The sequence below is a fragment of the Falco biarmicus genome, unplaced genomic scaffold (assembly GCF_023638135.1).
Source record: "Falco biarmicus isolate bFalBia1 unplaced genomic scaffold, bFalBia1.pri scaffold_30, whole genome shotgun sequence".
Taxonomy (NCBI): Eukaryota; Metazoa; Chordata; class Aves; order Falconiformes; family Falconidae; genus Falco; species Falco biarmicus.
The window spans coordinates 1,414,714-1,440,005 of NW_026611861.1; the positions used below are offsets into that span (position 1 = coordinate 1,414,714).

Consider the following 25,292-nt stretch of genomic DNA (forward strand, 5'->3'; position numbering starts at 1 on the left):
CCACAGGGTGTCTCTGAAGCTTTGAAATTCCGTTTGGGGCAGCAGGGAAACACTTCTAGCCCAAGGGGATGCACTGGGAATGACACTTAGAAGCTGGGGTGATTTAGGGAGTCCTTGTGTGACTTCTCGGAGTTGAATGGCTGTAGGTGTATAGGAGTTAGTCTGAACCCAGAGCTGGTCAGGAAACTGCCTTCAACTGGAGCACTTTTTAAGGGCTTCTGAGCAAATAAAGTTCAGTGTAATTAGGTCAGAAATGCCTTGAAGGCCAAAACTGGTTTTCCACTCTTCTCTGTTTTTAATTGCGCAGTGTGTGACTTCTGTGCAAGATCAGTGTGTTAACAGAAAAAGTCTCATGACCTTCTCTTAGTACGTCCCTGCGCCATTCTTTTAGCATCTCTTCCCACCTGCCTATCTCAGATGGGACCCTGAGTGATCCTCTCTCCCCTCAGAAGCAACCAGGTTTCCCCACCGTTAACTTCAACCCATTTTTTTTTCCAGTGGCACTTGATCTTATGCCAGCTCGTGTTCTATACTCTGAGCAGAGTGCTTTGTTCTTCCTTACTTGCAGTCTTAGGGGTGGTCATAGCTCCGAGGCCACTGTCCTGCTGTAGCAGAAGCTTTTGAGATGTCAGAGCAGAGAGGACTTTTACGATGGGAGGAGGCAGTTCAGCACCCTGCGCTTGGCTGTCACCCCAAAAGACCTGGATCATCACAAGGTCTACCCAGGGGTTTGCTCTGTCTCCCTCCTGCAGGACTTTCTGGGATTCAACAATGGAATTATTGTCTGTTGATGAAGGCTTAGTTGAGGGTTGCTCATCTCTGTGCCTGGAAGCCCCCCTCATGCACAGCGCTGTAGGTCAGCCGTGGAAAAACATTTCTCATGACACTCCACAGGGAGCAAGCCAAAGAAAGTATTTTTGGCACTGGTGACAGCATTTGCCCGAGGCTCTGTCTGCGTGCTGCTAGTAATGTCCATGGCTGTGTTTCCTTTCTAAATGTATTGGAATTTAGCTGGGTGGTGATTGCGGTCCTGTTTATACCACGTTGCCCTGATGTGCTGTGTATGGAGCCTTCCCCTCATCCCCCTCGAGTAGTCACCTGCTGGTCCTTGGTGGCCAGGGGACTGGAGCGTGAAGGGGGCACATCCACGTGCCAGCTGGGAAGCAAGTGCTCTGCAGCAGTGCTCCCTTCTCACCTCTCGGTTGCGAGCTTTAAACACTAGAATGATTGCTGCTACAACTACCGAGTGAGGGAGAGGTGACCTGTGTCAAAGCTCTGTGGAGAAGGCCAAAAAGAGAAGAATGTTGAAGTGGTTCAAGGCTGGATGTAAGGGTTTGCATTCAGAGATGCTGGTCCTGCCTTCGTTATTGGGTGATGCTGGGCAAAGTCCCTTCACCTCTCGGGGCCTCTGTCTTCATGCATATAAACCCATTAATTTCACTGAAGTGATGCAATGCCTGAAAGTCCGTGAGTTGGCTTTTCAAATGCTCTGGGATCCTCTGCTGGATGGCAGTGTAGGCAGCGGAGCAGATCTAGTTTGCTTATCCCTGCCAGTCCAAAAGGGAAGGTAAAAAAGAGTGAGGCTGGTAACCTGCAGCTGAATCCCAGCTGCTCTCCCCTTGCCAGCGAAGCACTGCAGTGTGTGCTCCTTCATCTTCATCCATCTCCCCGAGCACCTCTACGGGAGGAAAAGCCATCTGAGGGTGTTGGTGGGTTGTCCATTAGTCGTGGCAGTAGCTTTGAGCCAGGAGGCTCTCCTGAGGGCTGCTAGCTTTCAAAAACCTCCTCTTAGCTCGTGAGTGTGGCGTAAAACTACCTGCCATGCCAGCGAACAAGTGATAACCTGATCTGCTTGGGACCCCGTGGCTTGGGGTCAGCCCCTTGCTGAGCTGCTCCTGCTGTTCCTCCCCCAGTGCGTTGCTGCTCCTGCACTTACGCGACAGTCTCTGCAGATATGTTGTTTATTAAATGATCTGCTTGGTTTGTGTCTCCCCATGGCTGCAGGCGCTGTCGCAGGCTGCAGAAGCAGGAGGAGAATGAGAGGGATTCTTTTCTCAAGCAGTGTGCAATGGACCCCACGCTCCAAGAACGCCTTGCCCTTCTCTCCCATGCCTTCCAGAACCAGAGGGCAAAGGTGCGAGAAGACTCTATGCTTTTCTCCAGTGATATTTTTGCCATTGAGCCGGTGGTAAGTGATAGCTGAGAACCTCTCTTCCTCCTCCTCCTCCTCCCTGAATGAGGTCACTTGGCAGATACCCGCATCAGCGTCTTGATGTGCCGAGAGGGAAGACATGAGGTTTCTAGTGAGGCTGGGAGAGGTTGTTGCAAAAAGCGTTTCTAAACAGTGAGCTCCTGGCAGGCGGCGAGAGCCTGCCTAAAGCTGAGCTCTGCTGCAAGGGCTATAAATTAAGGGCACTTCATAAGTGTCCTTACAGTGTTCAGGGGTACTGATTATTATATATAAGGGCAGGCCTTACACGTAGCGTATGGGGATTAACCATGGGCATTAGTTCACCTGTTGAAGAATGAAAAGGTCCTCTATGGAAAGGAGGCCAAGTTCAGCCCGTTTAATCACGGAAAGACCAATCCCTTCATATAATCTGGATTTATACCATGTGTGACTCTCCCTCCCAGCATCGTCTGTGAGCCTGCACGCAAGGCTGGCAGCTTTAAACAAACTTTTTGAGTTTCACTGCAGACTTGGAGAAAACTTTTGGCTTTTGTGTTTGCGCAATCAAAACCTCATGTCCTTCAACGAAACAGAGCCCTGACTCTGAGTATTTGCATGGTCTGAGATGAAGAATGCCTGCTGCCTGAGCAATGCAAAATCCCTTCTCATCCTGTTGCAAACGCTAGAATAATCCAAGCCTCTTCTTTCTTTTATAGTAGGTGAAACTATTTTTTTTTTTAAGGAAGGGGATCTTGTTCTCTTCTCGGTTACTCCTGTAGCCCGAATGAGGCTGAGAGCCCCCCATGTGAGCACAGCTGCAGTTTCACACCACTGCAGCTGAGAGCAGCATGATGGGACCAAGAGCCTGTGTCAGAGCAGCAGGGGTATTGCAGAGAGCGGGAGCCGATCGCCTGAGCTGTGCCAGCTGGTTTTGGAGCATGTCCCAGGGCTCCTGCTTCATTACAACTGGGCTAGGTCTCCATAACGAGCTTAACCTGCTCTTGGGCTCCTGAAGTGCATTAGGGTGAGGTCCAGCAGCCTGGCTGCCCGCTGAGTCCTGGTGCTCCGTGTAGCGCTGTACGGACCCAGAGTGTAGCCTGGCCTCAAGTCTTGAGTGGAAACCTTTCCTGAATGGCTGTGTTGATGTTACAGTTTGCTTAGGACTGGGTGTAAGTGGGATACTACAGGAGTCGTTCCCCTCCTGGCTGGTTCAGCATTATCAGTCTTTAGATTTCCATTAATTCCATGATTTATGGAACAATGGGTTTCACATTCATAGTTTTGCTGATGTCTGTCTTCCCCCCTGGCGTACGGGTGTCTTCACATCAAATGTTAGTCTTTTTTCCTATCAAATGTAAAATCTAAAAATCCACTGCTGCTGACTTCCACAACCTTCTCCCCGGTGAGAGTCCCGTAACTTGTAGCGTGGACAGAGACCCTTCTTGCAGCGCCGTGTAAATCTGCTGGAGGGGCCCCACCAGAGCTGGGACCTTGCTGCCTCAGACCTTCTGGCCAAAAGCGGCGGCTGCTCTTCCCACCTATCACCTGTGGTGCCTGGGAGCACCCTATAGAAAGAATCAAACCCTTGGAACAAGTGGCTGGAGGTTAGGAGGCCGCTGGAGGGACGATAGCCTTGGAAAGGCTCTCTGGGCAGGGTGGCTTTGCAGGGTTTGTGCAGCAGCTTTGCTGTGTAAGCGGGCCGTTAGCTGCCAGGGGTTGCTCTCAGTGGAAGCTGCAGCAGGCTATTTCGGCCTGTATAAGGTTAACTTGCTGATGAAAATAATAAGAGAAAAGAGGAGGAGCAGTTTTGCAGTCAGCCTGTGACCATGAACGTTTTGAGCAGCCGTCCAAGCCTGTGGGAAACAAGCTGTTCTGTAACTCTGACTTCCTGAGTGCGTCTCAAAGTTGATTTATTTTTGCAAAGACGCATGGTATGTCAGCAGAGGCATCTGTGGTAGAAGCCCAGGTGGCTCTCAAAGGACAAAGTCCTTGCTTTTTGCTGCACCTTCCCCACCACAGCTTAGCTGTAAGTCACAGTACAGACACGTGGGAGCTGACTCCTTGGAAATGGAAACCAGAGGAAAGGGAGGAAAAGGATTTGTAATCATTGCTCTTACCTTGACAAGTCATCACTGTCTTGTCATTGCCTGGTAGCGACTCCTCAGTGCCACGTGTCAGCTCTGAGCCGATGGAGGTGGTCTTCAAGATGTGCAGGTTACGCAAGTGCTACTGCTGTTGGTGCAGAGGTTGGGCCAGGAGATAACAGCGATATTTGTTCCTGCAAACCTCCACCTCAGCTGAGGTGCCCAGCTGGTCCCCATCCAAATGAGAGGGGACTGCAGAGCACTTTGGTTTTTGGCAGAAGGCGCCATCTCCAGTGGGAGCTATGGTCCATCCCTCCGCTCGCTGTGGGTTCGGTTATTTGTGGGAAGGGGCAGATACTGGCTTTGGCGTTGCCTTTTCCCTGAGTGCCCTGAACTAACAGGATGCACTTTGGGGAGTCACTTCAGTACTTGTGTTGCCAGCTCTGCCTTTGGGGGTTTTGGTGTGCTTTGAGCAGTGATTTCCTTTCCATGGATCACCTTCTCCCTCCACCAAACAAAGCAGGCCGACAGTTGGTGGTGCCCCACTTTCCAAGACCAGCTTTTTCCTTTTCAGGCTGGTGGAGGTCGAGGAGATTCACATTATTTAGGGGCTGAGGGAGGGGAAGTAGGATCTGCATCTATTTATGGTTGGTCTCCTTATTGAGGTCACTTCTGTAGCGGTGAGTCATGGTGTGCCGTCCCCTCGGGTATCACGTTGGCATATGCTGTAGCAAAGCCAGGGCACAACAGCAGGAGTTTTTGTGCTGGATCATCATACATCCACCGTCTGTATTTTATGCCACCTGCCAGCTGCAGCCTGCCTGAGGCTGACATTAAGCCAGCAGTGTTGCAATATCGCGTTCACAGCACTGCATAGTTGCATTTCTGTCCTGGCAAGCATCCACGGTAGTTTTCCATGATCTGACTCAACTGCCATCTTACGGAGAATATGCTAGCCGCGGCAGACCGCTGGCTCCTGCCGTGTCCTAGGGCTGGTACGCCTGTGTAGCAGTAGCCCGCAAGGGTGAGTAGTGAAGTGTATCCTTTTAACCAGCAATTCTTTCTTCCCCGTGGGGTAGCAGGAATGTGAGGAACCTTTCCAACAGCCTATTTTCATTTCCCAGGAGAAATAGGTCACAATATTTTCCAGTTTTATGGTCTGACATACAGCAGTAATGAAGGGAGAAATGACAAAGGTTTCCAAAAACGGTCATGTCCTTCACAATTTTTTTTTAGCCACAGAATAGTAGAATAATGTGTAACTGATGATTTCTTCTTGCCCTCTCCCTTTGAGTCAAACAGTCTGGCGTGCAGCTTCACTGACAATACAGGGAAGCTGATTGTGGACGTACTGCCTGAAGTTTCTGTCCAAATACGTTGAATCCTGGAGAATGGTGATTTCATGCCAGAAGCTCAAGAGGTTTGAGTCTATTAACTGCTGGTGCAGGTTTTCTTGGGAGGGAGGATATGAGTGCAAGGCTCCATCAATAATGCTGCATTAGGATTGTTGCAGAGAGCTGTGCGGGTGCATATGAATGGATGGGTTGTGTTGCTCGTCCGTAGGCTTGTTTCCTCTGATGCCTTAGAGCAGTCTCATCTGACTGTGCCTTGGGATCCAGCAGCACCCTGGATGTAGGGAGATATGTCCCTTACCAGGATCTTATTGCACCACTGACTGGCTTCCTGGAGCATGGCAGGACATCTGGTGAGTTACACAGCGTACAGAGAGATGCCAGCAACACTGCAGCAATCACCGTGGTCTCGGTGGTGTTGGGCAAATCATCCCGCTGGGGCCTCGGCCGCTGGGAATAACACCTGCTGGGACCCATCGCCCCTCCCTCGCTGTTTGAAGATTTACGCTTGCAGGGTTCTCCCAGGTTCTTGCTGAAGCTGGATTTTGGTGCAGCGGAAGTTCACCATTTTGGTGTTCGGTTTGGGTTATATTTATATATATTGGGTTATGTAACTAAGAATGGAAAAATCCATTTGACTTGCTAAATCTCTTCTGATCTGAGAAAACGTCTTCACATGGCTGTAGTGACACAGGGATATAAGGGAAGGTTTGGAGGGAAACCGTATCTTTTCTTTAGGTCATCTGGCACTTCTGAAGAGATCCTTGATATGCTGAAGCCAGCCAGTTTAGGTCCTTTATTATAGCCCTAATTAAAAAAAAAAAAAAAAAAAAAAAAAAAAAAAAAGCAAGCCTTTACCGGGTGCTAGTAAAGGTAAGGGACTTAATTTTTTTCACAGCTGCTTCCAAAGTCTTACACATTTTGTAAGTGTTGTTTGCTCCTTGCTCATCACCGATGCTCTAAATAAAGGCTTACAGGGCTGTGGTTGAAAACAAGAAATGTAACGTTTGAAGATAAATGGTTTGTTGTCTCCTGTCTTAGGAGGGAGATGTCTGGCCAAATTCTTCAGTTGAAATTTACGTGATCTTCAAACCCCGAGAAGCCAGAGTGTATCAACAGTCTGCTGCGACATCTCAGGTACAGCTCCTTTCTCCTCCTCCTGCTACCCACAGCAAAGGCGAGGCACAAATACTCTTCCAGCCCAGTTGGTTCCCACGGAATTCCTAGGAAGAGCCGGTGGTCAGCAGGGCAGTGCCAGCACCTTCCTGCTGTCCCTGTGGCTCCCAGCTGGTCTGTGCAGAGCCAGGGCTTAGCGCGCGTGGCTCCGACCGCTGATCCCAGAGCAGCCAAAGCAGCGAGCTTTCATACCATGCATTCGTTGTGCTGCAAGGTGTTTGTAAAGGCAGAGAGGTACACAGCAGAAGAGCTTTGGTGGACGAGCACTAAGCCCCTGTAGACCTCCAGGATGAGCCTTTATTACGTGGATGCACCATCGGGCTCCTGAGGCGGTAGGAGCTGAGTGAATCGTGCTCCCTGCCCCTGGGTCACCTCCCGCTCTCCAGGCGCTGCCAGACCGTAGGTGGCTGAGCCCTGCTGAGCGCAGGGTGTCTGTGAACGTGCCACACGTGTGCTGCTGTCCCTGCGTGGGAATCGTCACCTCGTGGCTCAAGTCTCTGCTTCATCTGGGTCGCGTGTTACAGGGCTCGCTGCCCTCAGCAGGGTGAGCACCCTCCCCAGAAGTCAGAGTGCGAGCAGCCTGCTAGACAAGCTTTATGCTCCTCCCGGCTGACAGAAGTGCTGTCAGGTCTTTTTCTGGGAGCGGTTATCACTGACCCACCGAGTTATGCTGCCTTTGCCCTTACAGAGGTGATGGCCTTGCTGTGCTGGCACGGGGCAGGGAATGCTTGCAGCAAGCTCCGTGGTTCAGGTTACCTTGTCCTTCCTCTCCGTCCGTGTGGTGCTGCTTGAGGTGGTTTTCAAGAGTGGGAGGCCCCTGTCAGATTTCCATCCAGGGAACGCTCTGGTTTTCCCCATCTAAGAGGAAGGAGGTGCGAGGCCCGTGGTCCCCAGCAGCCAGGCTCCCGTTCTGGAGGGTGCTGAGATCACTAACCCAGCTGCTTCGAGCCATTCCTTACTGCTCCAAGCTGACAGATACAAAGGCCATGAAACAGCTTTTTATTGATACGGTAATTGCGCAGGGTTTACTTGGCAAATGCCACCTACAGTAATTAACCAGGGCTCGTGTTAACAAACCGCCTTCCTGGCCGCCAGCTGCAGTTGTTAGAGCTGTGGAAGGAAAGGATTGATTTAAAAAGTTGCTCCCAAGGGAATCCTGGCTCAGCGCTGTGCTCCTGGCCCTGGGATTTTTGCTGTGGTGGTGGGGCTGTCCATCACTTTGCTGCAGGGATCTCCAGGGGTTGTGCCTGGAGAGCTTTTGTTGTTGTTGTGGCAGAGAAATAGGAAAATTACTTACATGCAACCTGGGAGTTACAGGAAACAGAGCTGGGCAAGCGATCGGTGTTTAGAAAGAGGAGCCTGCTCTGAAAAAACCCTCGTGGTCCCTCAGGAGATCTGAACTCTTCCATGGGCCCCTTGGGAGAGGACCTCAAGGAGGTCACCTACCCCCCATCCCTCACAAAACAGAGCTGAGCCGCTGTATCGTCAGGGTGGAGACTGTCCCAGGGTGCAAAAAGAGTTTAAAGAAGAAACCCGTGATCTTTAACTAGGGAGTCATTAATTTTGCTTCTTGACGACTCTGAGCAGTGTGACTGCCTTCCTCGTGCATTTGCATGCCAGTCACAGATCCCTTTGGAGGACGATTTGCAGACAGCGTGTGCCCCTTGCAGGGAATATTTAGAAGCTTTGCCCTAGTGCAGCACTGTGAAATTGCAGTTGGATCTCGAGCCCCACGGGGAAGTGGCTGGCCTCCATGTGTTTTTTTGCAGTTGCCTCCATAAATCGCTTAGCCGAACGCTTCTGGACCAGGTGATTTACAGAACTCATCAGCACTGTGCAACTTGCAAAGCCAGCAGTTAAGAAGTGGTTTGAAATTTGTTTTGTTTAAGCTCAAAATGAACTTTCTTAGTTATTCATGCAAATAAAGCCATGGCTCGTGAGTGCTGGAAGGAAGCACGTGGTGGGGGGGCTCATTCACCTAAAATTCTTTTTTTGTTGTTTTTTTCTGGATATGGAAATGCACTGGGTTACATCTGATTTCTTCCAAAACCCATTTCTAAGCTGCTTTTGCAGGGAGAAGCAAAATCCTCAGTGCTGATCCCTCCTTCACCTTGCCGTGTCCTACATCGTGTAAAACTGGATCTCTGTGTTGATGTGGTTGGTTGAGAATCACGTTCAAAACCAACCTCAAAACCTGGGGACGTTCCGTGGGCAAAAAAATGAGTGCCAGAAAGCAGCAGAAGTTAGGGACTTGGGAAACAGTTCTGTGCTGTTGGGCCACCCACACCCCTGTTTCTTTGAATGCCGAGTTGTAATCCCTCCATGATGTGCCAAGGTGTTAACCCGACTGAGATCCGAATTCTCACTCTACAGAACCAGGTGTGGCTTTGGGACTGAGGACAAGGAGGCTGCGGCCCCTCCATGCCCTGGTCCATGTGCTCTGGGACATGCTGTGGTGGGAGCATCACACGGTCCCAGCCTGGGGCACCCAGGCCTTGGCCAGCGGCTGGGTGCTCCTGGAAGCCCCAGCTGCTGGCGAGGAGCGGGACATACTCTCTTTTTTCTTTCTTTTTCTCTTGGCTGTCCTGAATGGTCTGTATTTTAGTCTGCTCCTCCTCCTTTCAGGAGAGCACTCTCTGAGGTTCACCTGGAAGGAGAGAGCGTAAAACTCCCAGGGTTTCCTAAAGTTCCAGCATCAATGTAGGGGCAGAAGAAAGGATAGCTTCCGCAGACCTTCCAGGAGAGGCTGAGGGCCTGCTGCAGAAGGGAAAGAATGGCCACTGATTTTTTTTGATGATAGTGGCCGTGGGACATGCCTCACCCATGATTATGGGCAAAACTTGTCCCTTGGAAATCTTTGTCATTTCCTAAGAGCCTTGATGGTTTAGAACATCAAGTTTTTAATGAAAATTAGGCCACATGTGATGCAAGATGGAAAAACCTTCTGAACAGCAAGTGTTACCGAAATCTCGGAATGAAGAACTTATCGACACCAATGTGATGCAGATAAGCAGACACTTCTTTATTGACGGCCGGGTGCGTGAGCGAGTCCTCTCACGATCAACGCACACCAGGTCCCAAAATCAGATTCCATATATAGAACTTATTCATACATATTCATTAATTATTCATACATAATCATAACATTTCCCGTAAATCATTTACATACTCTCCTCCTATATCCGATTATGCGCAGCAAAGCTTAGAAAGGTCTAGAAATGGGTCTGGGGTACGATTTGGGTAGGTGGTGTGTGAGTCGGTGGTCGCGATCTCCCCCTGCCGGAATTACCTTTTACTAAAGTTCACGGTTTCTTGGCAGGTAACCACAAGCTGTTCCAGTCGACTCTCCCCAGTTCCCATTAATCTCATATTCTGACATTTCAATGCACCTCTGCGTACAGAAGACTGGTTAAATACAATGGAACCTTCCAACCCTAGAGTTATTACAATAGTTCCAGGCCCTTCTTCTAGCCTTGGTACAAGACGTACAAAAGATTCCATAACGTCTCTTATTGCGTAGATGCAAGTTTCCTATAATTTTTTCCTTAACCTTCTACATTTCAATTCTATTAAATGATTTTATAAAATCAATTAATTAATCAAATAGAATCAATCGATTTTAACTTATTAACTAATCGGTAACACAAGCACCCAGTACTGCCTCTTTTCGGGTGTCTGTGCAATAGAAGTACACAGCCCTCTGATGCGTGCCTGAGCTGTGAAGTGTAACTCATCTCTGCTGTCAGCTGGGCTTTGGCTGGATCCACTGAAAAACCACTGAATTCAGCAAAAGCTCCCTAGCTCTTCCTTTCTGGCTTTGGACGTGATCAAACATCCCCGTGCCACGGTTGCAAGCCCAAAGTCAGCGATCACTGAAAAGGCTGTTCCAGGAGGGTTTTTTCCGAGTTGTGGTCTAGTCACACGTGGGCTGCTCTTTGCAATAAGAAGTTGGTTTGGACATTCTGGAATGACTAAGCAGCAGACTTTTATAAAAAAAGGAATCAACTTTCAGTCCCTAAGCTTTAGTTAATGGTGGGTGTCACACAAAAGGAGCTCAAAGGATAGAGGAATAGTTTTGCACAAAAGCCACAGTGACGGTTGTGTACAACTTCTGGGGCTATCTTCTGCTCCTTGTGCTACTCGCTTTCCGTACAAGAGTAGAATGGGATGGCAGTGTTACCGAAATCTTGAAATGAAGAACTTATCGACACCAATGTGATGTAGATAAGCAGACATTTCTTTATGGACGGCCGGGTGCGTGAGTGAGTCCCCTCACGATCGACACACACCATGGTTCAAAATCATACACCTTATATAGAACTCATTCATACATATTCATTAAATATTCATGCATAATCATAAGATTTCCCATAAATCATTAACATACTCTCCTCCCATATCCGATTCTGCGCAATAAAGGTTAGAAAGGTCCGGAAATGGGTCTGGGGTACGATTTGGGTAGGTGGTATGTGAGTCGGTGGTCTCGATCTCCCCCTGCCAGAATTACCTGCCACTTAAGGTAACTGTTTCTTGGCCGGCAACTATGGGTTGCTTCACTCGACTCTTCCCAGTTCACATAAATTCTCATTTTGACATTTTAGTACATCCTCCTAGGTTGCATATGAACAATCATCTCAAATCTTAAGTCTGTTATCTAAGTTCTAAACATTCCTACTAGGTGATTCTGACCGATTCCTCCGGCCTTGGTACGGGGCTGTACAGAGGATTTTCTATAGCCGCTTTTTACTATAACTATAAGTTTCATTAAAATATATTTTCTTATCCTCTTATATTTCTATTACATGATTGATTTTATAAAATCAAATAATCAATCAAATAAAGTCAATCAATCTTAACTTATTAGCAAATCTATAACAGCAGGGTGACCTAAGCCAAAATCTGAACTAGAATTCAGGCACTTTGGGCTGCTCCAGTGGTTCAGGAAAGCCTTCAGACTGAAAGATCCTGCACTATGCCATCTTAGCAGACTTAAGGAAGAAAATCAGCATCCTGGAGTTCAGCTGTAAGCCTTGTGGTCTCAGTTGCCTTTGCAGCAAGGGATATGTGTGTTAGCAGTACACTTAGAGCTTATCTGGTTTCAGTAGCGAGGAGGCTGGTTTTCCGTAACTGCTCAGTATGCTTCAGGTGGGGCGTCTTTACAAAGCTGAGCTCTTGGTTTGATGGTGGGAACAGGTGAGTGCTGCTCTCTGGAGACCGTAAAGCCCCGTCTTAACAAGGCGCTGCTGCAGGCGGTGAGCCCTGGAGCACCCCGGTACGGAGCCCTACGTTAGGCGCAGGTGGTGGCTGAGATGCTCTGCCTGCTTGAGGCAGCGCTCGGGTGCGCGTGTCGCTGTCAGCAGGCTGCTGGGGTATCGCTGTCAGCAGGCTGCTCTGCCTTGCTTGGGCTCATACTTCTCAGCTCCTGTGCGGTCGTCTCCGATTGCAGCGATACAGACAGCAGATTTTTCTCTCCGGCTCTGTTTTGTGAGCTTTGTGCCTTCTCTGAATGGATTTCAAAGCTCATTTAAGTGCATGGGAAGGAATTCAGAAATCATGTTTTATACGCAGCATCACTTTCTCAGGGTGCAAACTGATTGCTAAGTTACAAACCAGCCCAAGGGCTCCGTCAGAAGTTAGAAACCAGCCGCAAAGTTGATCTGCTGAGGGAAGAGAAGGGTCCCGTATCTTCTCGCGGAGCATCTAGTGCTGGTGCCACCCAGCCCGGAGTCGGGGACTGGCTCTGAGGCTGCCTGGAAAATCCAGGCGAACCGAAGGAATTCTGTACTGACATGGCAACCTCTCCCCAGGCCGTGAGACCAGGCTGCCCCTGCGCATCAAAGGGAGCAGCACAGGGCCCCAGCTGCGCTTCAGCTTTGACCAGCTGGACATCGGGAAGGTTTTTGTTGCATCAGTCCCCAGCTACGAGGTGAGCAGTGGGGCTTGCTGGGGTTGGGGTGGATCCTGATGGCCCCTGGGGCAGCAGTGAGCTTTGTGCACCTGCTGGATTTCTGGCAACACAGGCAGTTACGTGCACGCATTATTTGATGTAAGTTAAATGTGGGAGTTTTTGCAGAATCTGGATAGTTTTGATGGGGTCTGAAAGGTGTGTATGTTGTCCACAAAGCCCCGATCCCTGCGTTTTGGCAACCTCCCTTTGAGACCAGCTGGGAGGCTTCATGCAGAAAATCCAGCCCTTGACACATGAAAGCAACACCGGGTCAAAAAGGTCAGGATCCAGAGGCTTTTGTTTCAGCCCTAGATGCACTGCGCCCTGGTACCCTGGCAGTTAAAAAGCAGCTGGAACAAAGGTGTTGTGTTCCGACTCGAGTCCGTTGCAAACACCTTTCAGTGAAGCGCAACTTGCTGGATCCTGGCGCCGGAGGGAAGCCGGGCAGCCTCCCCGCGCAGAGCTGCCCGCGCAGGCACCGGGAGCGCTGTCCCTGCTGAGCAGCCTCCTGCCACCCTTCAGACCTGGTGCCCCTCTGGCTCTATGAACAGAGCAGGGCAGTTCTGGAAATGAAGAAAAGGAGCTTTCTGGGTATTTGCCTCCCCCGCCGATGGTGGCAAGTTTTCTCAAAAAAAAAACAACCAAAAAAAACCCCCAAGATACAGCAACTGGAGGCGGTAGAAAATGAGGCAGTACATCGTGCCAGACACTTTCAAAAGCTTGACTGTTGCAGGGAAGGACACGTTAAGGTGTTTTCTTGCCAAAATATTGTGCACTGTATGTATGCATTTTTTAATGCTGATTCTTTATTGATTCTATATATATCAATGTGTTGGTTTCATTACTGGAGAAAATGTGAATAAGTAGATGATACTCCAAGTGCTGTATTAAGTAGCCAGACTGGAGGTAAACTTCAGTGTGGGATCCCTAAGTGCAATTTGTAATGAAGGTGTAAAACATATGAGTAGTTTCCAAGTTCCCAGTGCAGAAATTGAATACAGGAATGTTTTCAACAGCAGCTGCAAAATTAAAAAAATAAGGGCTGTACCTCTGCTTCTGTCTCAGTTTTTCTGACAGGTTTTGCGAGGACAAAAGTTAGGGAAAATAACTGCCAAGCAGGTAGATAAGTCCACAGAAATGGCCGGATTTCACCTGCAGCCTTCGGAAACTGTAGAGCTTTGCTTTGGGTAGGTTTGGTGACCACCAGTGTGCTGATACTCACAGGCAGGTGTGGGCATTTCTTGCTGAATCTCAGCAAATGCTGCAGGATTGTGTAGCTTGTTGGAACAGTAAATAATGGTAAATTAGTAGATGATGGCTGTGAATATTTATGAAAGAGATTCTTTAGAACAGGTGGAGCTGCTATGCCCCTCCCTCTCATCCTTTCTTGACATGTCTGGTTGAGCAAAGACAAAGAGACTCTCAGATCAAAGAAAAGAATAAAATGCGCCTCACTGACGTACCCTAGCAGAGTCGGGGAGTGCTGCTGAAGCTGGTTATGGGGCTGTCCCGAGGTATTTTCTACATCCAGTAAACTTGCTGGCTGTAACGGGAGCTGAATGCGTTTTGCCCTTGGCAGGACTGGGCTCATCTGGAGCGGGAGCAGTTAGGTGACGATTCGCTAGTAATGCTGCGACCGCCCTTTGCTGCTCTTTGGGGCAGGTCTGCATCGCCTTGGTGATGCTGAGCACATCCTCAGCCCTGCAAGTCCAAGCGGACTGCTCTGTGTCAGTGGAATAAACCCAGAGTGACTCTGTTTATGTGAAGTTATCACGGGGTTTTTTTGCATGCAAAAACCCAAAGGCAGAAACTGTCCTGTTGTGTTTTCTTTGGCTTCAGCCAAGCAGCAGCACGCAGCATCTTCTGCCTTTTGTAGAAGTTTAATTAGAAAACAAATCAGCCTTCTGTAAGGAAAGAAGATTCCTCATGTATTTCCATTTTGCTTTCTTGCTGCTGCAGGTGATCCTGTTTAACAAAGGAGTCATTGATGCCCCCTCCAAGTTGGTCCTTCCAGCGACCGCTCTGGGCTCCTGCTTCTCCTTTCTCCCCCAGGAGGGCATCGTTTTACCAGATGTCCTCCAAGTCATCCAGATCTCCTTCAGTTCCACCGCCCTGGGGCAGTTCACAGAAGGATTCTGGTTCAGTGTGGATGGGTCCCCTGAGCCCGTGACCTTGACCGTCAGGTGAGGAGGGTTACAGGAGCCTGGGGGGTGCCTCCACAGTAGTTCCCACTGCAGACTCCTCTCCTCGAGATGGCATCTGCCTCCTTGCTTTCTGTCTTGCCTTTGTTCCAAGGACCCCTGTCCAGCCCTTATCTCTCATTCTCCAGCCCCACAACTCAAGCTGTTTGTTTGAAATGCTTTTGAGATGCCCACCCACTGGGGCAAGCCGAGCCTCCCTCTTCAGGGGGGTTGTGCACTGGATTGAGTTCTCCAGGGAGGGAAAAACTCCCAGTTCTTTTGAGTGGAGGTGAGCTGGCTGGTGGGACACGGGGCTGCAGGGGAAGGAACAGCGGTGGGAGTGCAGGTGGTTCCTCTCCTACCTTGTGCTCCTTCCTGTTCTGCGAGGACCCCGATCTCCCTTCAGAAGCACTATTGGAAGATGTGGCTGTTGCCATAAAGACTGCCCTCTTCCCCCGTTCTCTTGCAAGCTGCGCTGTTACCGGCTGTAGCGCACAGGGCTCTGGGCTGGCTGCTTGGCCGAGCCCTCTGGGCAGTCCTTCAGGTCTGACTTCCTTGAGCACAGCTCCTGTGTGCTCAGCAGAAACGGCAGTTATTTCCCCCCTCGCTGCAAGGCTCACCCTTGGCAGTTTCCCAGTGTGAGACCCAGTTGTGGCTGGTTTGGAGGCAGTTTTCTATCGTCTTTTGGCAAGTGCTATTACGGAAAGCATGTCTGCTCCCTTTGCTCCATCCAGAGTAGGATGCTGGGGCTTGGCAGGTTAAGTCTGATTACGTGAGGTCCTTGGAGAGGGAACCTCATTGCCAGAAGGGATTTGCTACCTAACTTGTTCTCAGGAACTGATTCAGCTCCAGGAATCGAGAATTAGCATGGGATTGAAACTCCTGAAAGTCAGATTTTGAGTGCTTTTTGATCGTGCAGTCAGAAGATGCCCAAACCATAGGTGATCACTCTTTACTTGGAAACAGACCTGACGAGGTCCTGAACGCTTGTTCTTTTGCTCTTTAGAAAGGGATGCTGGAACTGGGACACCACGGGTGAGTGCAGGTCCCTCCTGCGGGAGGCTGGGGTCTGTTCATGTGTACAAGAGACCCGGTGGCAGCCCTGTGAATAAAACTAGGAGGCACGGGTCACTGTGCTCCTTGATCTGTATTTGTTTTTTTCAGCAAGAGGCAGAGCTGGCATTGATTGGCATCAACCATGAAATGAATGAATGTTGTGCAGCTTCAAGTGCTGATTTCAGTGGATGTTGGTGAGTTTGGGAGTTTGGAACCTCTCTGAATTTAGGGATGGGCGGGCTGGTGTGGTGGCTTCGGGACACTCATGTTCGGTGGTGCAAATAGTCTTGCTCTTGGATGTGTCAGCCGGTGCACTGGTGACAAGCTGATACTTTCCTCCAAGATTCCACCATCCACTGTGTAGAACTTGTGCTGCGTTTCTCAGTAGATGTCTGGGGCTCCTGTGGATTCGTGCCTCAAAATCCTGCACGCATAATGGTAGTGTGGAATAAGGTCTGAGGAAGATGTCCATATAGGCCATGGAAAGGCCAGTTCCAGCAAGGAGATACCAAAGCAGGGAACCTGTGGCTGAGAGGGCTAGTTACAATGAACCTGCTTCTGCATGGACAGCTCTGCCCGTCACATGACAGGTGGGGAAACTGAGGCACAGAGCCATCACTTGTTCAGGGTCCTTCACTGGGCCAGCAGCAACCTGGGGGTGTACCCTGCCTGCCCTGGTGCCCTGAGCCACCTCAGCAGCTGCCACCTGCTGACCACGTTGCTTTGGCTGCCTCCTGTGCACAGGGATGCTGTGCCGAGCGCAGGGGTGACGGGTTGGTTTGAAACCCGCTGTGCTGCTGAGACCAGCTTCTATCCATCCCGGTGGTAACGAAAGCCGAACACTTTGCAGTTCTTTTTAACCAAGCCAGTTCCTCCTCTGCCTTTGTCCTTACAGGGGCTGTGTCATCGGACCGACTTTCCCTTTCCATGTACCTTCCCTCCATTCGGCGACGTCTCCTTTGGTGAGTGTGCCCTGGGCTTGGACCGCTGGTGGGGAGGTCTGTGCCTTACTGAAATGAAGCGCTTTGGGAGCGTCTGTCGCTTGTGTTCCTCCACAGCAGCCTTCAGGGTGTTAGAACCAGGGCTGCCGCTTGCTCAGGTGGTATTTTGCTGCCGTGAGATCAAACAGGACCAAAGGAATAGAAAGTCAGTATTTTCCTGGTGCCCTCAGAGCCTGCTCAGCCCCAACCTCCCAATCCTTGGCGGCAGAATGATGGTGAAAGCCCGTGTCCCAGAAGGGCCCAGGGGATGGGGCTGCAGGAGAAGGGAGTTGGAGCCACGCGCTAGCCTGTGGCTGCTCAGGGTGAACGTTCCTGTTGCAAGGCGAGGACACCACTTACCCACTTGACCTTTAGCGTGAGCTGTTAATTTGTGCTGTGAGGGCTCCTCGTTATCACCGGCCCGGTAATAAGCCCAGGCAGTAGCTCGGCATTGGTTTGGGCAGTGATGTCTCCAGAGATGTGGGCTCCTTCTCCTTCCCCAGCCGAAGCACTGCTCCACTGACGGAGCCGGTGGCTGAGCACCCAGAGCATCTCCACTGAAATGCAGATTCTGATTCTCCATCTCGAGTCTCAGAGAAAAGGCTTTGTACTGAGATGATCTAAAGTTTACATGTGAAATCAGTTGGGGATTGATTGAAGGGCCATGATCATTCTGTGCCCAGGACGCCTCTGTGGTTTCATGCGGTTCGTGGACTTTCTAGGAAATCTCAGTACTTTCCCTGAGCCACTTCCCCCTCTCCCTGCGTCACCACTCGGCCACTTCTCTGCTTCCTTTTGAATAAATAGACCCACAAGAAACGCACCGGCAGAAATGCGGTTGTGTAATAGGAGATTCATCCTACTTTAATCTGATTTCATTAACAAGGCCTTTTCAGCTGAAGGCAGCTATTGTATTTTTGCTTCTTGTCACTGTGCTGCTGGCTGTTGTCTGCATCTGGTGACTTCGGTCCCATTTGGGGCTGTGCAGTGGGTCAGTCGGTGCATGTCCTTTCTGTGCCCCACCCCCGCCTCCCTGCCGGAGTAATTGCTGGCGGTGGGCAATGGTCACTGCTGCTGGGCACAGAGAAACTATCTGCTGTGTCTGCAGGTGGTTTTCCTCCCTGTCTTTATTCAAATAGCACTTGGTAAGCAGGGCATGGGAGGTGTCTTCTGGCAGAGCTGGTGTCCGCTCCAGACCAAGCTGCGGGCTGGTGTCCTGCCTCTGCAGAACAGCCACCCCCTCACCCAGTGTGGTTGTACCACTGGTTTTCCGTTGTGGAAAGCAAGTGTCAGAGCTGGAGTGATGTCAGGCTTTGTGGGCCGTAATCAAAGGCAGTGTGGATGTGATGTCCCCGTGTGTTAGGTAAGGTGAGACACAGTTCCTGCTCATTTCTAAGGAAGCGTCAGGTTTGCGTGCAGTGAGGAGGGCTGAGTTGTCATGTGCTCAGTCTGGTTGCCCAGAAACAGGAGATGCCTTAAGGGTCCTGCCTAGAGAAACTGCATTAGAGTGCAATGCATCATGTTGTAGTGCCCGGTCTCATCCTTTCTTTTCCTTACATGACAATGCCCTACTTTCATATATTGAAAACTGGGGGAATGTTCATGGAGTTAATGGGGGATTTTACAGACTGAATTTTCAGAATAAATGCTCTGTCTGGGTGCACACTGATCAGTGAGAAGGAGTTGGGGCTGGTTTGGGGGCAGGTGAGAGAGCTCCTCACAGGTAGAGACAGCTCTTCAGCACCAACGGCACTGCCCATTGCCAAGGAAGCAAGCTGTGCCATCCATGGAAAAAGCAACTTCAGTCACAACTCACTCCTCCCTGAGCTTCTCCATTACCTCTCATTCACACTGAAAAGAGATAAACAACAAGCACCGGTCTATCCTAACAGGAGAGTCACACCAGGAATCACGGGATAGCCGGGGACTTAACTGATATTTGTCTCACCTTCCCAGGCTTTCCTCGCACCCTGCCGTGTCGCCTCACTAACACCTCCTTGGTTCCCATGACTTTCAACCTTCGCATCCCTGGCGATGGCTCAGGACAGCGCAGCGTCACCAGTTTTGCTCAGATATCAGACAACACTTGCCCGTCCTGGAGAAAGGGAGCCCAACATCACATCAAGCCAACTGAATTCACCATAATGCCCTGCAAGGGGACCGTCCGCTCCCAAGGAGCCCTGGGGATCCAGGTATGGCACGAGCCCGGCCGTACGTGCTTCAACAGGTGGAGCTGAAGCTTCACTGGTGCGCAGGAGGGCTGTAGTGCTGCTGGCTTTGGGCATAACGCAAGTAAGAGATCGGTGTTCGTGTTAGGTTTTTGTGAGCTGGGGTACTCTGGGGCGGAGCACCGTTTTGTTTCCAAAGTTGTAAGCCAAGGATCATGTACCCTCCAGTCAAGCACAGAAGCCACGCGTGTGTGTCTGAGCTGCTTAGAGCAATTTGATTTAAAGTGGGCCGAGGAAGGATGGGGACAGAAGGTGACTGTTAAAAGAAAGATGTCATTGCATAAAGCAGTTTGCTATTCTTCCCGGTCTTATCTTTCCTCTCGTGTGGAGCAGAATGGTTGCACCCACTGCAGCGAGGACTGGAAAAGCTCCAGCAGCCGTGAGCTGCACAGCTGCTGCTGGGCCACGTTTTGCCCTCGGCTTCCCACTGTAAAGCTGGACTCATTCTGTGAAAGTCAACAGATTTCCTCTGGATTTATGCTGGTGTAGTCGAGAGTAAAAATTGGTCCCAGTGGCAAGTAGAACATTAATTGTGCTTTAATTTAGCTTACATATGCCCTGGTATGCAAGGCGTACTTAATAAATCGGATATCGCCAGAAGGGTTTTGTTACTCGGAAAGACAGTGGTCTACACGTGGACCAGCAGGAGAACTAAGGCAAAATATCGCTCCCTTTCCTGACCGTGGGTGAGAGCCAGAGGACACCACGCGTGGCTGATGGCTTCTGGCAGTGATTAAGTATCTGACGCTCTTCTCCTCTACCAGGTCACCCTGTGTTCCAGCACGGTGAGGCAATACGAGCTGGCGCTGGTGGTGGAACGTGGATGGTGTTGGCCAGGAGGTGTTGGCGCTGCCTCTCACAGCCAGGTACCGGCGCTTTCCTTGCAGCTGGCCACCTCTCCCCGCGTACCCATGCCCAGCACGCTGCCTGGCGTGGGGTGTCCTGGCTTCAGCTCCAAATGAGAAATGTTGCTGAACGAGCTAGTTCTGCCCAGCTCGCTGTGAGCACAGCCGTGCTTTGAAAGCAGCCCATGATGAGATGTGCTCAGTGCTCAGGGCCATGTCTCTGTCTTATTTTTATTTTATGTTTTTTTAAGCGAACAGTGATTATATTCACTATTGGCCTGTTGTCTGGGACTTGAGGAATAACGAATCTCCAAAGGGCTGCTCCTGCTTCTCCCTGCAAGTGGTGGGCTTGTGCTGGGTTGGCCCAGAATGCAGCATTTGTTTGGAAGGCGGCGAGCAGCCTGCTGAAAGCTGGGGTCTGGCTCAGTTAGTGAAGGCGTGTGCAAATGGGAAAGGGGCTTACGGCAGGAGTGGTGAGGGGAAACTAGTCCTTGGTGTGGCAGGTGAGCTCAGGTTTCTCTGGTTCTCTTGAGCATGAACGTTCCCAGACTTAAGCCAAAAGCTGCAGCCACGTTCAATGCCGTTGCGCCGCAGCGGGTGCCAGTTTAATGGCGAGAGGGACGCAGGTCGCTGGTGCTGTTCTCTCTCCCCAGCAGAGTCACCCACTGGGTGCCTGGGCTGCAATTTTGTAAAACGAGTGGGAATGGGAAGAGTCAGTGTGTGGGCTGGTGGGTGGAGGACCCAGGCAGCTGCAGGAGCTGGGAGCGGCTGGTCACCCAGTGCGAGAGGCAGGCGGTGCTGGTGCCCTCCATCGCGGGGGCAAGCGGCTGAGGTTTCAGGCAGGGCGAGAGCGGTACGGGAGAGGAGGGAGTTGCTTTTACTGAGATGCGGGAGTCTTGTTTTCCTTGAGCTTTGGGGAGCGCTGGTCCTCAGCGGGAAGGCTCCCGCAGAGCTCGTGCCTTGCTGGGACTGTGGGAGGGTCCTTGCCGGCCTCCTGGGGCAAGGGAGGGGCAAAGCTTGATGAGAGAGCACTGGGGCAGGGCACTGGGCAGCCTCTGCCACGGGAGTCTGGGGCTGCCCCTCCGTTACAAGAGGCTGTTGAGTAAGAAGAAGTTAGAGGTGATCGATTGCCGTAGAGGTAGGAAATGTCTATCCGGCAGAGACAGATGCCTTGTGTCTGTTTCATGCTGTTTGGGGAGTAAACAACTTCTACATTCTCTCAGTGTCTCTAATTCCCTTTGGTCATCTCTTCACCCGGATGTGTCGTTCCTCCGCTGCACGTGCTCAGCCCTGTTCTGACATTTGGGTGGTGCTTTCTGAAGTTCCCTTGCGAGTGGATGCTGACCCTTGTGAACGACAGCGATCTTCCAGGCTGCTGTGGAGTCCTTCCTCAGGCTTGGCGTCGTGTTCGCCTCCTGCCCTCAAACGTCGTTGTTGAGGGGTTTATTAGGAAAAAAACGGGGTTTGGATAAGACCTTGATGTTTTATATTCAAGCCTAAAGTTTTGGAGAGAACGGGAAGCTACCTGAATATGAACTTCAGGAGTGGTTTGAACTCTTCAGGAAGCAGTTTTGGTTCTAGTCTTTGGGGTGCTTTCATGCAGGAGAACTTTGAGGGTTGTGAAGAGCTGCTGCAAGGAGGCCACCAGCACCGGAGTGGGTGTTTGTGGGTGCAGCAGCTTTTGGACCCTGCGAGGATGCTAATTAGGCCCATATAAATCTTGCTGCTTGTGTTGCGCCTTTCTGCTTTCTCCTAGGGATTTTTAAAAATGTGGGTGAATTGCTGTTGTGGTAATGTTAAGGAGCTTGAAGTTTCCTCAGAGGTCACTCTGAAGTTGTCTTTGATTCTGTCCCTTATAGGAGCACAAGGAGGATGCTGCTGTGTGGTACTCCAGCCCTGTGCCGTGTGGGATTATCCAGCCTCACAGCTCGGTGGAGATGCCGTTTACGCTGGAAGCCCAGGCGATAGGAAGGCAGGACACTGTGGCTAGTGTCTCAGTGTTTGGGAATGAAAGATCCCCGCTGGTGAGTGCTAGGCGAGATGCGTGCCTTTGTGTGACTCATCTTGGTGGGCATAAAGTGTACAGGGGTTCTGCCAGGGAAAAGGAGAACGTGACAATATGTGGCTGGTGCGGACACGGAAAGAAGGGATTCATGGCATAAGTAGCAGCTAATGCCTAGAGAAGGGTGGTGTCCTCTTAGGTGGAAATCTAAGTGTCTGAGATGGTGTTTAATTACGGACGTGTGAGGCGGGATAACAAGCCCAGTCTGAAACCCAGAGCAATTCCTGGGTCTCTCGCTCTTGTGCGTTACGAGATGAGCAGCAACTGCTGCTTCATTAGAACTCTTGTTCAGGAGCTCACGGGGACATCGCTGAATGCTGCTAAAAGCAGGAGCGGTGTAAGAGACCGTGCTGAAATGATGATTTCTGTAAAGCTGGATTTAAGCTTTCCTGAAAGTCAGGTCCATCCCGCCTGAGAAATATCCATCACATCTCTTTGCCAAAAGCCCCAGCCAAAGACGCATGAGACTCCACACTGCTTGCATCTGGAGCACAGGCTTTTTTCTCTTTTTTTTTTTTTTCCCTACCAAGCTTGAAAAGGGGTGAGGCGAAGCATTCCTGGACTAAAGGCTCCTACAGGACATTTGCATTCAGGCATATACAGCAGCAACAACAAAGTGTAGGCAAGAGAATGTTGTATCTGGTGTCCTGGCTTCCACTGGCTGAAATCGAGAACAAATTTAGTTAATTAAACTTTAATTTAAAAGGATACTAACTTTTGAAGCAGCTGTTTTAAAATGTCTTGTCCTCTCTCTGAGCACGGAAGGGGATATCAGAGGATTCCCGAGAACGTGAAGCTTTCTGTAACAGAAAGGAAGGCTGACATTTTGAAAACAATTGCAGGGATATAAACTTTTTATAAACCGAATTGAAACGATGATGCCAAATCCCCTGGATGCCACTGATCATCTCAACCCTGGCTGCTGGGGATGTGCATGTAAACCAGTCAACAGCAAGGCCAGGCAATGCAGGCTTTGCAGGGAAGTCTCAAGTTTGACAAAACAGTTGCTTGCAAACAGAAGGCATGCTTCCCCGAAAGAGGAGGGCTTCTCCCCACTGGAATAACCAGTTGTTTAAATGTCAGCTGGATTTTGAACTACAGGTACCTTGAAAAGCTTTTACCCTTGGGCTAACAATTTATAAATTGAAAGTTGACCTTACCTTAATCTTTTCTATTTGGACGTGAGCGTGTCAATGTTTTGCGCAAAGGGCGAGCATTTCAGCTGGAGAAGCGTAGCTGTGCCTAAAGAAAGGACTAGCTGCGTTGCATTTTCTATAGGTCTGTCTTCAGGTTGCAGTGCAGTTCCAGTAGTTCCCTGGTAGCTGACGCACCCAAAGCTTTCTGGGCTGGCAGAAGAGCTGGCTGTCTTGTTACGTGTCCTGCACTGGTGGCAGATCCTACCCGTACGGCTGCAAGTCTGACCTTGGGAATGGCTGCGTGTTCCAATAGAACTTCAAAGCTCGTTCTTGCCTTAGGCTGGGGTGCCCAGTGTCGATGCCTGGTCTTTACCACCGTTACAGTTGGAACGTGGTACAGATCTTTCATCCAGGTTGTGCAGAGTCCCTCCACAGCTCTGTTGTTGGGTATTTGGTTTGCAGGTGACCGCGTGCCAGCTCCAGTCTGGCGTGTGGCATCTGCATGAAGGAGCTGGTAAATCCCAGCGCTGGCGTTACTGGTGGCAGAGCTGCCATCACTTGTTGCTGCCTTTCCCTGTGCCATGTTGCCTGTAACGCTGTTGAATGGCATTTTCCTTGTCCCTTTTAGAACCCTGTAGATGAAGGGGTTGGGGTTTTTGAAGCCCTCTCCTTGGTGGTGAGGATGCGTGGTGTTAGTACACAGGCTGACAGAAGGCAGCTCTCCTGGGCATCCTCCAGATGTTGTTCCGCTCATCCCCAAAGGGCTCTGCCCTGCCTTTGCTGCTGCTGTCCCGCTGTCACCGGGGAGCTGAGCTGGCTGGCGAGGCGCAGCTCTTCCCTGCAGCTCCTCCTTCCCGGGAGCTTTGGGCAGCATCGCCCAGACATGCATCATCGTGCATGGCTTCAGTTCCTTATTTTGGAGGCCCCAGCCTTGGTAGGTGAGGTTTTTGGCTCTTAGTTGCACGCAGCAGTGCCCTGTCAAGGGATGAGCATTTCTGGATGCTGCTGCTTCTGGCCGAGTTGGGCTGGTGATTCTGACAGCGGTCAATACCACTTCCTTGAGCCAGACATCATTAAAGGTTTTACATCGTGGAAGCTGGTTTCTTTTTCGGTTAAATCGTACTCTGTGCCCTCCAGTGAATCCTACGGCGTCTGGTCAGTGTTGGGAGTTCTATGCATTCAGATCCTGTTGAAGTGTTGAGGTGTTTGGAACCAGTGAAATCCACCGCAAGAGTGGACAAATTCTCATTGTTTTTGATGATGTGGGAAGGTGGTTTAGCAAAGGGATCTGTGTTCCTCCTACAGTAGTCTGTGCCAGTTCTGCAAGGAGAAAGCTTTTGGGTCTGACTGTCGAGAAAAAACACCACTTGAATGATGTAATTAATAATTAATGCCTGTTATTCATGCCATACCAGGAATACACATAAGCACACATCAGAGGCCATAACTTGCACGATCTCTGCTCTGAAGAGCCTGCTTCGCTTCTGGCTTGTGCTGGTTTTCAGAGGTGCATTTTTGGGAATGTCAGAGAAGTAACTGTCCAAGTGTCGCTGTGCAGCAGCAGCGGTCAGGGAGGTTTGGGGCAAGGCTGAGCGGCAGAAGGAGCGGGAGCAGGCACAAGGCAGAGAAAGGAGAGCTAACTGTGGAGGAGGTCTGGAAAGGAGAGCGTGGGACCCAGGGTTTCTCTGTCCCCTGAGAACGGGAGCTTGAGGCTTTCAGATGGGATCACTCCCGAGCCTGCACTTGCCCCAGGCCTTCTGTTTCAGCCTTGCAACACTGAAAACTTCCAACAGCCGTACTTATCGCCCCGTCCAGGAGGACACTTAAAGCTGTCACATATTTTTTAACTTCCCCTGTTTTTCTTTTTTCTTTCCTACCTGCTTCCTGGAGCAGAATATCTGTTTAGTGAGCATTGGAGAAGAACAGGTTGTCTACGTGCATCTGAGTGAGATAAATTTTGGCAGTATTGAAGTTCTACAAGATGCGTCCAAAACTCTCCACCTCTCCAATCAGGCTGTCATCCCTGCATCCTTCTGTGTAGAGATGGTAAGTATCTGTGGGGCTGTTTCCCAATGA

At 50.4% G+C, this 25,292-nt stretch overlaps 1 protein-coding gene and 1 pseudogene across 1 annotated transcript in view; one reads left to right on the top strand and one right to left on the bottom strand.

Annotated features, from left to right (window-relative positions):
• Positions 1 to 25,292, bottom strand: part of LOC130143468 (heat shock factor protein 5-like) — a 244,798-nt gene that overhangs the window by 84,618 nt on the left and 134,888 nt on the right. The gene's annotated exons all lie outside the window — the stretch shown is intronic.
• Positions 1 to 25,292, top strand: part of LOC130143466 (hydrocephalus-inducing protein homolog) — a 66,605-nt pseudogene that overhangs the window by 32,788 nt on the left and 8,525 nt on the right.